This window comes from Hypanus sabinus, chromosome 1, assembly GCF_030144855.1.
Source record: "Hypanus sabinus isolate sHypSab1 chromosome 1, sHypSab1.hap1, whole genome shotgun sequence".
Lineage (NCBI taxonomy): Eukaryota > Metazoa > Chordata > Chondrichthyes > Myliobatiformes > Dasyatidae > Hypanus > Hypanus sabinus.
This window is the reverse complement of record NC_082706.1, coordinates 109119305-109132287: the sequence shown is the minus strand read 5'-3', so window position 1 is coordinate 109132287 and position 12983 is coordinate 109119305.

Here is a 12983-nt window from a genome sequence, read left to right as displayed (position 1 = left end):
ATCGGGACTGACAGCAAGGGGACCGATTGTTGCAAAACTGCACCATTCTAAATAGAGCAATCAATAATCCACAATGCATTGCCAAAGTGAAAATCCACAAGGTCCTCAGAACAAAATGAAGTCACTTAGTTCATTGATCTGACGCTAGTCCAGATAACCCTACACTAGTTACACTAGTCGTCTTGGTCACTGGGCCATTGAGAGGCTGAGTTGTCCTCTGTATCCTCTGATGAGGAAGGGTCAAGCCTCTAAGTTCAGCTTGTGCAGTAATTGTCATTAGCTCCCAATGGCAATATCTGGCTGAACGTGAGTGATTGGTGTTCTTCCAAAGCAATGTTAATCATCATCGCTATGTGGCAAGATGGAGGACGTAGATCTGATGTTACTATGTCAGAAGAGCAGAGGAGTCATTTGGATATCCCAGTTAACATCCCACCCCCCCCCCCCACTTTATTTTACACTGACCACTGAATTTTAGACCGCAGGCCCAGAGAACAGTTGAAGATGAATGTGTCCCCACAAAATCATTCAGAGCTTTCCCCAACCAGAAGCCCTGGATGAACCGTGAGATCTGCAATTTGCTGAGGGCCAGATCGGAGGCATTCAGGCCTGATGACCAACAAAGTTACAAAAGGTTCAGTTACAATCTCCGGAAAGCCATCTCACGAGCCAAATGGCAATTCCAGACCAAACTTGTCTCATTGAAGGACGTTCAACTGCTGTGGCAGGGCTTGAATGCTCTCACTTCCTACCAAGTGAAACCAGGTGACATGGGTGACAACAGGGCTTCACTCCCAGATGAGCTCAATGCCTTCTCTGCTCATTTTGACTGTCAAAATATGGAGGAACCATCATGAACCATCACCCCTGCTGATCCTGTAATTCGTTCTTGGAGGGTGACATGAGAGCATCCTTCATATGGGTGAACCCATGGAAACCATCCAGCCCAGACAGGGTACCCGGCCAAGTATTGAAGATCAACTGGTTGGAGTGTTCACTGAGATCTCTAACTCTCAATAAGCTCCAAGACCTAGGCATCAATAAGTTATTGTGAAATTGGATCTTTGATTTCCTCGCTTGTAGGCTCCCAGTCAGTTTGAATTGGCAACAACATCTTCTCCACAATCTGCACAGGTGTACCACAAGGCTGTGTGCTTAGCCCCCGCTCTACTCATTTTAACTTCACTTGCCCCATCACTGAATTGTTCCTATAACCGATGGACTCACTTTCAAGGACCCTTCATCTCATGTTCTCAATATTTATTGCATATTTATTTATTCCTTTTCATTGTCTTTTTGAACATTGGTTCTCCACTCGTTGGTGCGGTCTTTCGTTGATTCTATTACGGTTATTGGGTTTATTGAGTATGCCCACAAGAAAATGAATCGCAAGGTTATATATGGTTATATTATAATAAATTCACTTTGAACCTTGAGCTAGAATAATGGTTTACATATTTATTCAGCATCTTAAACCACTTAGAGATGACAGAAAAATCCCAGACACACCATTTTGTGAGAAACACCTGACCACGATTTTAACCCTTCTCACAGAAGTTGCTAATCCCCACTGTCCATCATGACAAAAGTTCCTCTGTGTCACAGTCTCCCAGCTGAGATAATGTAAGGAATTTGTATTTGATTGCCTGTGTCTGAAACACTCTTGTCTCCTTACAATTCTTGGGTCAATGCATTGCCATTTTAAGAATTAATTATTATATTTAGGATGATTTGTCACTCGAGCTCATTGGGTTCTGAGGTCCATAAGAAATAGTAAAGAGGTGTCTGCTGGGGAAGGTGATGGGTATTTTTGTGAGATGGGTGGGCTCTATTCTCCACTTCTGCGTGTTCAATGAACTTGAAGTTCTCAAGGTCATTAACATCTTGAAGGATCCCACCCAACCTGCCCATAGACTGTCCCACTCCCGTCAGGGAGGTGGCTACATAGTATCCACACCAGGATTACCACACCCAAAAACTGGTTGTCCCACTCCCCTCAGGGAAGAGACCTCGCCAGGACCACCAGCCTTAAAAACAGATACTTTCCGCAAGCAGTAAGACTGATCAGTGCCTCCTTCCACAGTCCCCACCACCACCCACCACCTCTTCATCATTTCCCGTCAGAGTCACTTTATGTACAAGCACTCCTGTGCCTAGTGTCACTTTGTGGACATACATTCAATCTGTGTGTATATGCTATCTTATATATATATAGGTGAGCATTTGGTCCACGATGACAGACGAGATAAGCTTGTTTATCTCGACTGCCATGTTTATTGAGACCAGCACAATAAAACTGCAGGCCCTATGTCCCGGGGAGAGAACCCACTCAGTCACATACAGACAGGGGAGGTGATTATCACACACTCAGGGCAAACCACAAACATACGCGCGAATAACTGTATAACCTGAGCGTAAAATGTAACAATAAATGAACTTAAACATTTCACCATAATCCCATGAACACATTTTAAAACAAGAACAATAAGTAGTGCTGGCCTCTAGGATTGCTGGGGCGAGCTATGGACACACTCCCAGAATGCCACAATATTTATTGTGATTTTGTTTCAATTACTGTGTTCTTTATCTTATTGTGGTTCTGTTTTGTGTTGCATCAGATCCAGGGTAACAATTATTCTGCTCTCCTTCATACTGGAAAAGATATTGAACAATCCTGAATCTTATCTTGAACAGGAACATGCCAACAAAGGGAGTGTCGTGAGAACTCGTCACACTGGTTCTTGGGAGTGGTCTTGCCATTGAAGAGAGTCGACCTGCCTTTAATGAATAGAGATCGAGTGGTCATCTTCGTTACTAGAAGATGCAACTAAATCAGTGCAGGGCGATGTTTCCCCCAGCTGAGGAGCCCAGAGTGTAGAGTCACAGTTTCAGAATAAAGGAGGGCTGCTTAGAATGGAAGGTGTGGTGAACTACATATATCTGTCTGGACACGCTCCCCGCTGACTGCTCCTGTGGCCCCTCCCACTGAATGTGGCTCCTCCCACAGACCCCGGTATAAAGGCGATTGAGGCCTGAGCCCAGCCTCTCTGTCTCCAAGATGTAGCATGGTGGTCAACCACTGCTTGCTCCTTCTTCCAGTCAATAAAAGCCGATATCTCGTCTTTACGTCTCAGAGAGAGTTATGGATGGTACATCAATTTTATTGACTGGAAGTTTTAAAAAATGGAAAGCGTTTTACGTCTGGAAAGATTGGATTTGGACCGCCAGCTCTTGCCTTTGAACTCTGGCTTGCATGCTTCCACTCATACTTGGAGGAGGTTAGTGCAACTGAACCCGCTGTTATGCGCCGAATTCTCCTCTCGAGGGTCACCCCGAAAGTTTATTCACTTATCAGGGGCCTGTTAACCTACGAAGGGGCAATGGACGCCCTCAAAAGACAGTACCTGCGGCCGGTGAACACCGTCTACGCAAGACATCGCTTAGCTACACGATGACAGCGGCCTGGAGAATCGAGCTCCCAGTTTCTCCGAGTCCTACAGACACTCGTCCAAACTTGTGACTGCAAAACTCTCACGGCAGAACAGCATGCGGAACTCTTGGTACGAGACGCCTTTGTTACAGGAATCAGGTCAGTGTGTGTGTGTGTCAGTGGCTGCTGGAAAATACCGATCTTACCTTACGCTCAGCGATCGAGACGGCCGACATGCTGGAGGCTGCTCTGCACAACGCTGATGCTGTCCAGCCGCGCGACCCCCCTCCGGTTCTGTGGATGCCTCAGACCCCGCCGCCGCCAGTTCCCACAAGCGAATTCGCCAACGCCACTGCCAGTCGCGATTCCACGAACTCCCCAAACCAGACCACAGCTGCAGCCAGTCAAAAACCTGCGCAGTGTTACTTCTGTGGACTCAAAAAGCACCCCCGAAAACGCTGGCCGGCCCGAGAAGCGACCTGCTCCAGCTGTGGGAAGAAGGGCCATTTCGCCAAGGTCTGTAAGTCTAAACCACGAGCAGGGTCGGGCAACGCTGCATGTGAGGCATGGGGCCCGCCATCTTGGTCGTCCGCCTCACGCGAGGCATGCCCGGAAGTGGGCAGCCATCTTTGTCGACGTCAACATGCCCCGCCCCAGATCCACCGGTGCTTACCGGGCACCAAGATGGCGGTTCAACTCTGGCCACCGTAACCCTCAACCAAAGCGCCCCACAACAGCTTGCAAGTTCAATGATGGACATCCTGGTGGAGGGACACAGGACTAGCTGCCTGTTTGACATGGGCAACACTGAGAGTTTTATTCACCCGGACTGTGCAACGCTGTGGACTTGTGACACAGCCGGTAAGCCAGAGGGTCACCATGGCTTCTGGGCCGTATTCCACAGACATCCGGGTGGGTTGTGTAGCAACATTGGTGGTGCAGGGCACAGAATATCAGAACTTTGCGCTACTGGTCATGCCTCAACTGTGCTATTGGGGTTGGACTTCCAGAGCCACCTCAAAAGTGTGACTATGGCATATGACGGGCCCCTCCCACCATTCACTGTTGGGAATCCTCAGTTTGGTGGGACTTCGCCATATAACCCGCTACTGACCACACACACACACTGACACACACATCCCACCCAGCACCATGCCAACAGCTGCGCTACTGACACCACTTGCAGCCTCTCCACCCTCAAGATCCCTCCCCCATCGCTGTTCGCCAACCTGACCCCCAACTGTAAACCTGTGGCAACTAAAAGCAGGAGGTACAGCGCGGGGGACAGGGCCTTCATTCAGTCGGAGGTGCAGCGGCTGCTCAGGGAGGGGATCATTGAGCCAAGCACAAGTCCTTGGAGGGCCCAGGTGGCTGTTGTTCGGACCGGGCAGAAAAATAGGATGGTTGTGAACTATAGTCAAACCATCAATAGGTTCATGCAGCTTGACGCGTACCCCCTACCCCGCATCGTGGATTTGGTCAACCAAATAGCTCAGTACAAGGTGTACTCGACAATAGATCTGAAATCCGCTAATCACCAGCTCCCCATCTGCCCAGAGGACCGCCCCTACACCGCTTTCGAGGCGGGCGGCAGGCTCTATCACTTCCTGTGCGTCCCATTCAATGTCACAAATGGTGTCTCGGTCTTCCAGAGGGAAATGGACCGGATGGTGGACCAGTGCCAACTGAAGGCCACATTTCCCTATCTGGATAATATCACCATCTGTGGTCGCGACTGGCCGGATCACAACGCCAACCTCCAACGATTTTTTCAAGTGGCCAAAGCCCTGAACCTTACTTATAACAGAGACAAGTGTGTGTACGGAACCACCCGGCTCGCTATCCTTGGGTATGTCGTGGAGAACGGGGTCATTGGCCCTGATCCCGACCGTATGTTAGAACTCCCTCTTCCCACCACTCTCAAAGCCCTCAGACAGTGCCTGGGCTTCTTTTCCTATTACGCCCAATGGGTCCCCCATTACGCAGACAAGGCCCGCCCCCTGGTCAAGTCTACCACATTTCCCCTCTTTGCTGAGGCCCGCGCGACCTTCTGCTGCATTAAAGGGGACATTGCCAAAGCAACGATGCATGCGGTGGACGAGACCATTCCCTTCCAAGTAGAGAGTGACGCCTCCGATTTCACGCTTGCTGCTACCCTCAATCAGGCAGGCAGGCCAGTAGCATTCTTTTCTCGTACCCTTCAAGGCCCTGAAATTCGGCACTCCGCAGTGGAGAAAGAAGCCCAGGCCATAGTGGAAGCTATTAGGCACTGGAGGCACTATCTCGCCGGCAAAAGGTTCACCTTGCTGACCGACCAGCGCTCAGTTGCGTTCATGTTCAGCAACCAAAAGCAGGGCAAAATCAAAAATGATATAATTTTGCGGTGGAGAATAGAACTCTCCACCTACAACTATGATATTCCGTATCGGCCTGGAAGGCTCAATGAGCCCCCCGATGCCCTATCCCGGGGAGCGTGTGCCAGCGCACAGCTCGACCAGCTATACGCCCTCCATGCAAATCTTTGCCACCTGGGTGTCACCCGATTTTACCATTTCGTGAAAGCCCGGAACCTGCCGTACTCCCTTGCGGACATCAAGACGATGACCAGGGACTGCCAAGACTGCGCTGAGTGCAAACCGCACTTCTACTGTCCTGAAAAGGCGCAACTTATCAAGGCCACCCGCCCCTTTGAGCGACTGAGTGTTGACTTTAAGGGCCCCCTTCTCTCCACTGACTGCAGTGTCTACTTTCTCAACATTATCAACGACTACTCGCGGTTCCCCTTTGCCATCCCCTGCCCCGACACCACCGCTACATCCGTCATAAAAGCCCTGCGCCAGCTCTTCACTCTGTTCAGATATCCCTGCTATATCCACAGTGATAGAGGGTCCTCCTTTATGAGTGACGAGCTGCGCTGGTACCTGCTGGCTAGGGGCATTGCTACTAGTAGGACCACGAGTTATAATCCTCGGGGTAATGGACAGTTGGAGAGGGAGAATGCCTCAGTGTGGAGGGCCACACTTTTAGCCCTTAAGTCAAAAGGGTTGCCGGTCTTTCGATGGCAGGAGGTCCTCCCCGAGGCACTCCACTCTATCCGCTCCCTGTTATGTACGTCCACCAATGCCACCCCTCACGAGCGCCTATTTTCTTTTCCCAGGAAGTCTGCCAATGGGACCACCCTACCGGCTTGGCTGACGTCCCCAGGACCAGTGCTGCTCCGGAAACATGGGAGGAGCAATAAATACTCCCTGCTGGTTGAGAGGGTTCACCTTCTACATGTGAACCCTCAGTATGCCTACGCGGTCTTACCTGATGGGCGGGAGGACACGGTCTCCGTCCGCGACCTGGCGCCCGCAGGAGCAGCAGACCACTACCCCGAACACTCCACGGTAACTATGAACCCTGTACCCGAGGTGACACAGCGCACATCGAGCCCTACACAGACTCCTCACAAAACTCATATACCGGGTGTCTCGTACGCATATATACCAGGCGCCTCGCACATGCATGAGGAATCACTGACACCTAGTGGGCTGACACCTCCAGTTAGGCCGGAACCAGCACAACCACCGTCTCCGGTGCAATCACAGCCGGTGCTACGTAGATCAGATTCGACCACCTGATAGACTTAACCTGTAAATATACTTGTAAGAAACTTCGCCCCATGTGGACTCTCTTTTAAAACAAAGCGGGGGTGAATGTGGTGAACTACATTTACCTGTCTGGACACGCCCCCCCCACCCCCACTGACTGCTCCTGTGGCTCCTCCCACGGACCCCGGTATAAAGGCGATTGGAGACACAGCCCCAGCCTCAGTCACCAGGATGTTGTGTGGTGGTCACTTGCTGCTTGTTCTTTCTTCCAGCCAATAAAAGCCTATATCTTTATCAATAGATATTGATGGTACATCACAGTGAAATTGCTCTGTGAGATGAATGGTGAATCACATGTGTCTCTGAACAATTGGAATGAATTTCCCATGTGCTGGTCTGGTCTCTCTCAATCAGCAAAACAACATTGCAGGATGATAAGGGACTGCAGATGCTGGAATCTGGAGCAAAAATAAAACAAGCTCCAGTGGGTCAAGCTGCACCTGTAGGAGCAAAGTGTCTTGGCCTGAAATGTTGACAATCGCTTCACCTCCCAGCAGTTTGTTGTTCTTTTGCTGCTAAACAAATTGCATTCTGGCTTTCTAATTATATCAGATTACTGCTTCCTGTGGACTCTTACGGTTCAGAAAATGGCTGCTGCTTTTAATGTAGGAGGTGCAAAGGAATTTATTTTATTCACGTCAGCAGTCAGCCAAACTGACTTTAAATTATTAGCCAGCAGAGGGCAGTAGCGGCTCAGATCAGAGCAGGCATTTACAGTGCACAGAACCTTTATCCTGGACAACCATGGAGGACCTTATTATATTTTACATAAATGATCTTTGAGTAAACCTTAAGCTGTACCTTTAAACAGGCCTTTGCAGCACGGGTCCATGAGAATCTCTTCTCTTTCGACAGTAGAAGTTATGAAGATAGATTTCCAGCTCTTTGAGTAGTGTTTTTGACAAACCAGTGCATTCATTTGCAGAAACACCAGCCCACAATTGCACAAGCAGGCTTGTTTATACACTTAAATATGGCACGCTGGAAGATGAGCGTGAACTGGTAGAATATCTTTCTAAAAGCAGGAAAATCAATCTGCTGTCCTTATGAAGATGTAACTGAAGACAACATCATTTCATGGAAACTGGGCAGAATGAGGCTATTCTGCATCAGTCATTTGAGACATAGGAGCAGAGCTAGGCCATTCGGCCCATCAAGTCTGCACCATTCCATCATGACTGATTTATTATCCCTCTCAACCCCATTCTCTGCTCTTCTCCCAGTAACCTTTGACACCCAGACTAATCAAGAACATATCAAACTTCGCTTTAAATATATTCAATAACTTGTCCTCCACAGCCATCCGTGGCAAAGAGTTACACAGATTCATCATCCTCCATGTAAAGAGATTCCTCATCATCTCTATTTTAAATGGACATCCCTCTATTCTGAGGCTGTGCTCTCTGGTCTTATAGGAAAATCCTTTCCACATCCACTCTATCTGGACCTTTTAACATTTGATGGGTTTCAATGAGATCCTCCCTCATTCTTCTCCCAAAGCCATCAAATACGCCTCATACGTTAACCATTTCATTTCCAGAATCATTCCGGTGAACCACCACTGGACCCTCTCTAATGCCAGCACACCTTGTCTTCAATAAGGGGTCCAAAACTGCTCACAATAGTTCAAGTTGGTCTGACCAATGTCTTATAAAGCCTCAACATCGCATCCTCGCTTTTATATTCTAGTCCTTTCAAAATCAATGCTAACACTGCATTTGCCTTCCTTACCACCAACTCAACCTGCAAGTAACCTTTAGGGAATCCTGCATGAGGACTCCCAAGTCCCCCTGCACCTCTGATGTTTGAATCTCCTCCCTGTTTAGTAGAAAACAGCTTACACCATTATTCCTTCTACCAAAGTGCCTGACCACACATTTCCCGACACTATATTCCATCTGCCACTTCTTTGCTCATTCTCCTCATCTGTTGAAGTCCTTCTGCAAACTCCCTGCTTCAACAACACTATCTATGCCTCCACCTATCTTCATATCATCTGCAATCTTGGCTACAAGTCCATCAATTCCATCCTCCAAATCATTGACATATAACATGAAAAGAAGCTAGCCCAGTACCAACCCTTGTGGAACACCACTAGTTACCGGCCAGAATAGGCTCCCTATTTTCCCCACTTCTGCCTCCTGCCAGTCAGCCTACCTATGCTAGTATCTTTACTGTAATACCATGGGCTTTATCTTGTTTAGCAGCCTCATGTACAAGACGGTAGCGTAGTGGTTAGCACAACGTTTTACAGTACAGGCAACCAGGGTTCAATTCCCACTGCTGCCTGTGAGAAGTTTGTACATTCTGCATCACATGGGTTTCCTCTGAGTCCTCCAGTTTCCTCCCACAGGCCTCAAGATGTGCCAGTTGGTAGGTTAATTAATCATTGTAAACTGTCTCATGATTAGGCTAGAATTAAATCGGGGATTTGCTTGGTGGCATGGCAAAAGGGCCTATTCCTTCTCCACGCTGTAATTCGACAAATAATACAGTAAGAACTTGGCTGCCTATAAAGAAGTCAGAGAGGAAGTAAAAAATAACACAATATAGACAATGTGAGCATACTAGAAAAGATTAACTGCCAACATAACTATGCCAAAAAAATGCAGAGAGAATATTTTCCTCTGTTGGCTTTCTATAACCAAAGATCATTGCCATAAAATATGGGGTCATCTATTCAGTAAAGAGATAAGAACAAATCACCGCGGCAACAGGATAGTGAATCTTCGGAACTCTCTACCTGGAAGGCTCATTTGCCGAGTATATTCGAGACACAAATCTATATATGTTTGGATTTTAAGGAAATGAAGTTAGAAATGTTGACTGGTTTCAAGACAATAGTTTCCACAGCTTCCCTAAAAAACTTCATATTAATAACCTCAGTTTGACTAACCCTTACTAAAGTACTTGATTCAATAGAATACTTGGCTTGTTCATGGTAATCTGATTTGATACCATTCGGATATCTTTGGAATTCACTGACTCTGCGGTAAATCTAACCTTCCAGGGGTGCTGGGCCCACAACAGAACAACTTTTAAGGTCGGATCTTACTGCAGCTCCATGTTGTGACTGATTAAACTGAGCCACATGTTGTAACTGGGAGATACAAAAGTCTTCATTCAAAACAGCCGATGTTCAGGAGAAAGTCCATTTCACCTCTCCCAACGCAGTGTTTTCTACTGCTGAAACACAAATATAACAAAGAACAATTAACCGGTTTCAATGTCTACAGAACGTACAACATTGCAGCAGATGGAATACAGTGTGGTGAAGTGTGTGGTCAGGCACTTTGGCAGAGGCAATAATGGTGCAGGATTCCTAGAAGGTTAACTTGCAAGTTGAATCGGTGGTAAAGAAGGCAAATGCAATGTCAGAATTCATTTCACGAGGATGAGAATGCAGAGGTAACAATGTAATTCTGGAGTGTTAAAAGCCATTGGCCAGACCACACTTGGAGTATTGTTAATAGCTTTGGGCCCCTTATCCAAAGGCATGGGCTGGCACTGGAGAGAGTCCAGAATGAAAGGATAACATACCAAGTCCATTCAACGACTCTGGTTCTGTACTCACCAGAGTTTAGAAGACATCCCAGTTAGAATGCTAACCGGTCAATGTAAATTGTCCCATGATTAGGCGAGGGTTAAATCGGTCGGGTGCTGGGTGGTGTGGCTCAAAGGGCCAGAAGGGCCTATTTCATCCTGTATCTCCCAATAAATAAATAACTTCCATTAAAATCTATCGAATATTGAAGGCCTAGATAGAGTGGATGTGGAAAGGATGTCTCCTACCGGGGGAGAGTCAAGGACCAGAAGGCACAGCCTCAGAATTCAAGGGTGTTCCTTTAGAACAGAGATGAGGAGGAATTTCTTCAGCCAGAAGGTGGTGAGTCTGTGGAGTTCATTGCTACAAGTGACTGTGGAGGTCAAGTCATTGGGTATATTTGAAGTGGAGGTTGATAGCCTCTTTATTAGTAAGGGTGTCAAAGGTTACAGGGAGAAAGCAGGAGAATGGGGTTGAAAGGGGTAATGAATCAGACATGATGGAATGGGGCAGTAGATGCGATGGGGCAAATAGCCCAAAACTGCTCACACTTCTTATGTTCTTAGGGAAGGGTTATGTACATTTGTGCAATGTGTGCTTTGCATGGGTAACCAACTGCACATGTGTGTGTCCATGTGTGTTTGTGTGTCTCTGCATGTGTGTGATATTGTGTGCACTGTATGTGCATTATGTGTGCAGATATGAAACATATATGACATAATCTGTTGCAGGCGCCTTGATTATTGCTGCTTCCAATGGTGCCAATGCTCATGGAAGGAAAGCAGAGGAGACCCAGCTTAACAAGCGATTCAGAAGTTCAACAGCGCAGCACAGCCCAGTGCTCTGTACAATTGGTGCTCAAGTTCTTGGAGGGAGATCCAACTTCTGACTTAGAAACTAGAATGTTCCCAATGAAGCAAGGCTGACTGCATTATGCTTGCTATTCCAAACGCAAGATTCTGCCATTACACTCTGTACTTGATATAAAATTAATCACAGGTTGTGTTAAAATGGAACACGTTCTGTGAAGAACCCTCCGGGGATCTGCAAAAGCAACATCTTTCTCTTACATCTTCCCTTTTATAAAACAAGACTTGCTCGCACTGAATGGAGCAGCCCTGGCCTTGTTATTGTGACAGAATGAGGCAATGGGGAGGTTCAGCTGTGCCAACAGTCTAATTTTAATGGTCTTACTGTCACGTGAGAACTGTCTAACCTAGAAACAGAAAGAAAGTGTAATCATTCCCCTCACCTCTCTTCCTGAGGTCCGGGGCAGTGAAGAACTATTAAAAACTACTTCTGGGCAGTGAGAAATTATTAATGAACTGTTTAATATACTCACGTGAAGTTTGCTTCTCCCATTGTTTAAAGGTGTTTTTCTATTATTTGAATTCTCAGCCATTAAAAGCACAACAAATGTTTTAAGGTGGTCATGTCCAGTAACAGCTAGGTTGATCACAATCTATATTGCCCGATACATAGGGATATCTTCATTTCATAGAAAGAAATGCTTAATAACAAGGCAGGTATTTTTTCTCATTCTGATTCCACCAGTAAGCAGCTCATTATCATCCTCCTTACAATAGGTGAGTCTATTGACAATTTGGGGATTTGTGGGAAGCGTGCTGAAATGGAATAAGATCTCGTGGATAAAGGGGAACTTTGGGTAAATGCACTATGTTTAGATAAATTGTGCTATCAGAGATTACTGCAGAAAATTAAAGTTCGTGTTAAAGGAGTATTCATATTGACATGGACTGTCTAACAGAAATAAAGTATGCACAAAAAGTCTTTTTTCTAGTTGTTGTTATTCCTTTCCATACTTTGTGCATCAGGTGGCATTTCTTCAGCATTTTGTCTGTTTCATTTATGAGGCCGAGTTGATAGCTTGATGCTCAACCCCAGCTCAGATGGAAAGCCTGCAAGGAGCCGGCCGGATTCGAACCCAGGACCATTCACCTCAAAGTCTGGTGCTGATGCCACAACACCGCCAGCTGGCCCAGACATAAAGGGGGATGTGCCACAGCAGCTGGTGCTATGGCCTTGACTTTTTACAATGTGTACAAATGACTCGGAAGAAACATCGGAGGTAAGGTTGCTGCATTTTGTTGGTGTTACAAAGATAGGTTGGAAAGTAAATTATGAAGGGACTTAACGAATCTGCAGGCTTTTGTCAGATACTGCCTGACTTCCTGAGATTTCTCTGTTTTCGTCACAAAGAGATGTGAACAGGCTTAGTGAGCAGATGTATCTGGCAAATGCAGGAATATATGGGAAAATCTGAGATTGTCCATTTTGGTGGGGAAAACAGAAAGGAGGTACATTGATGGGAGATTGCAGAGAGATCTGATGCTTC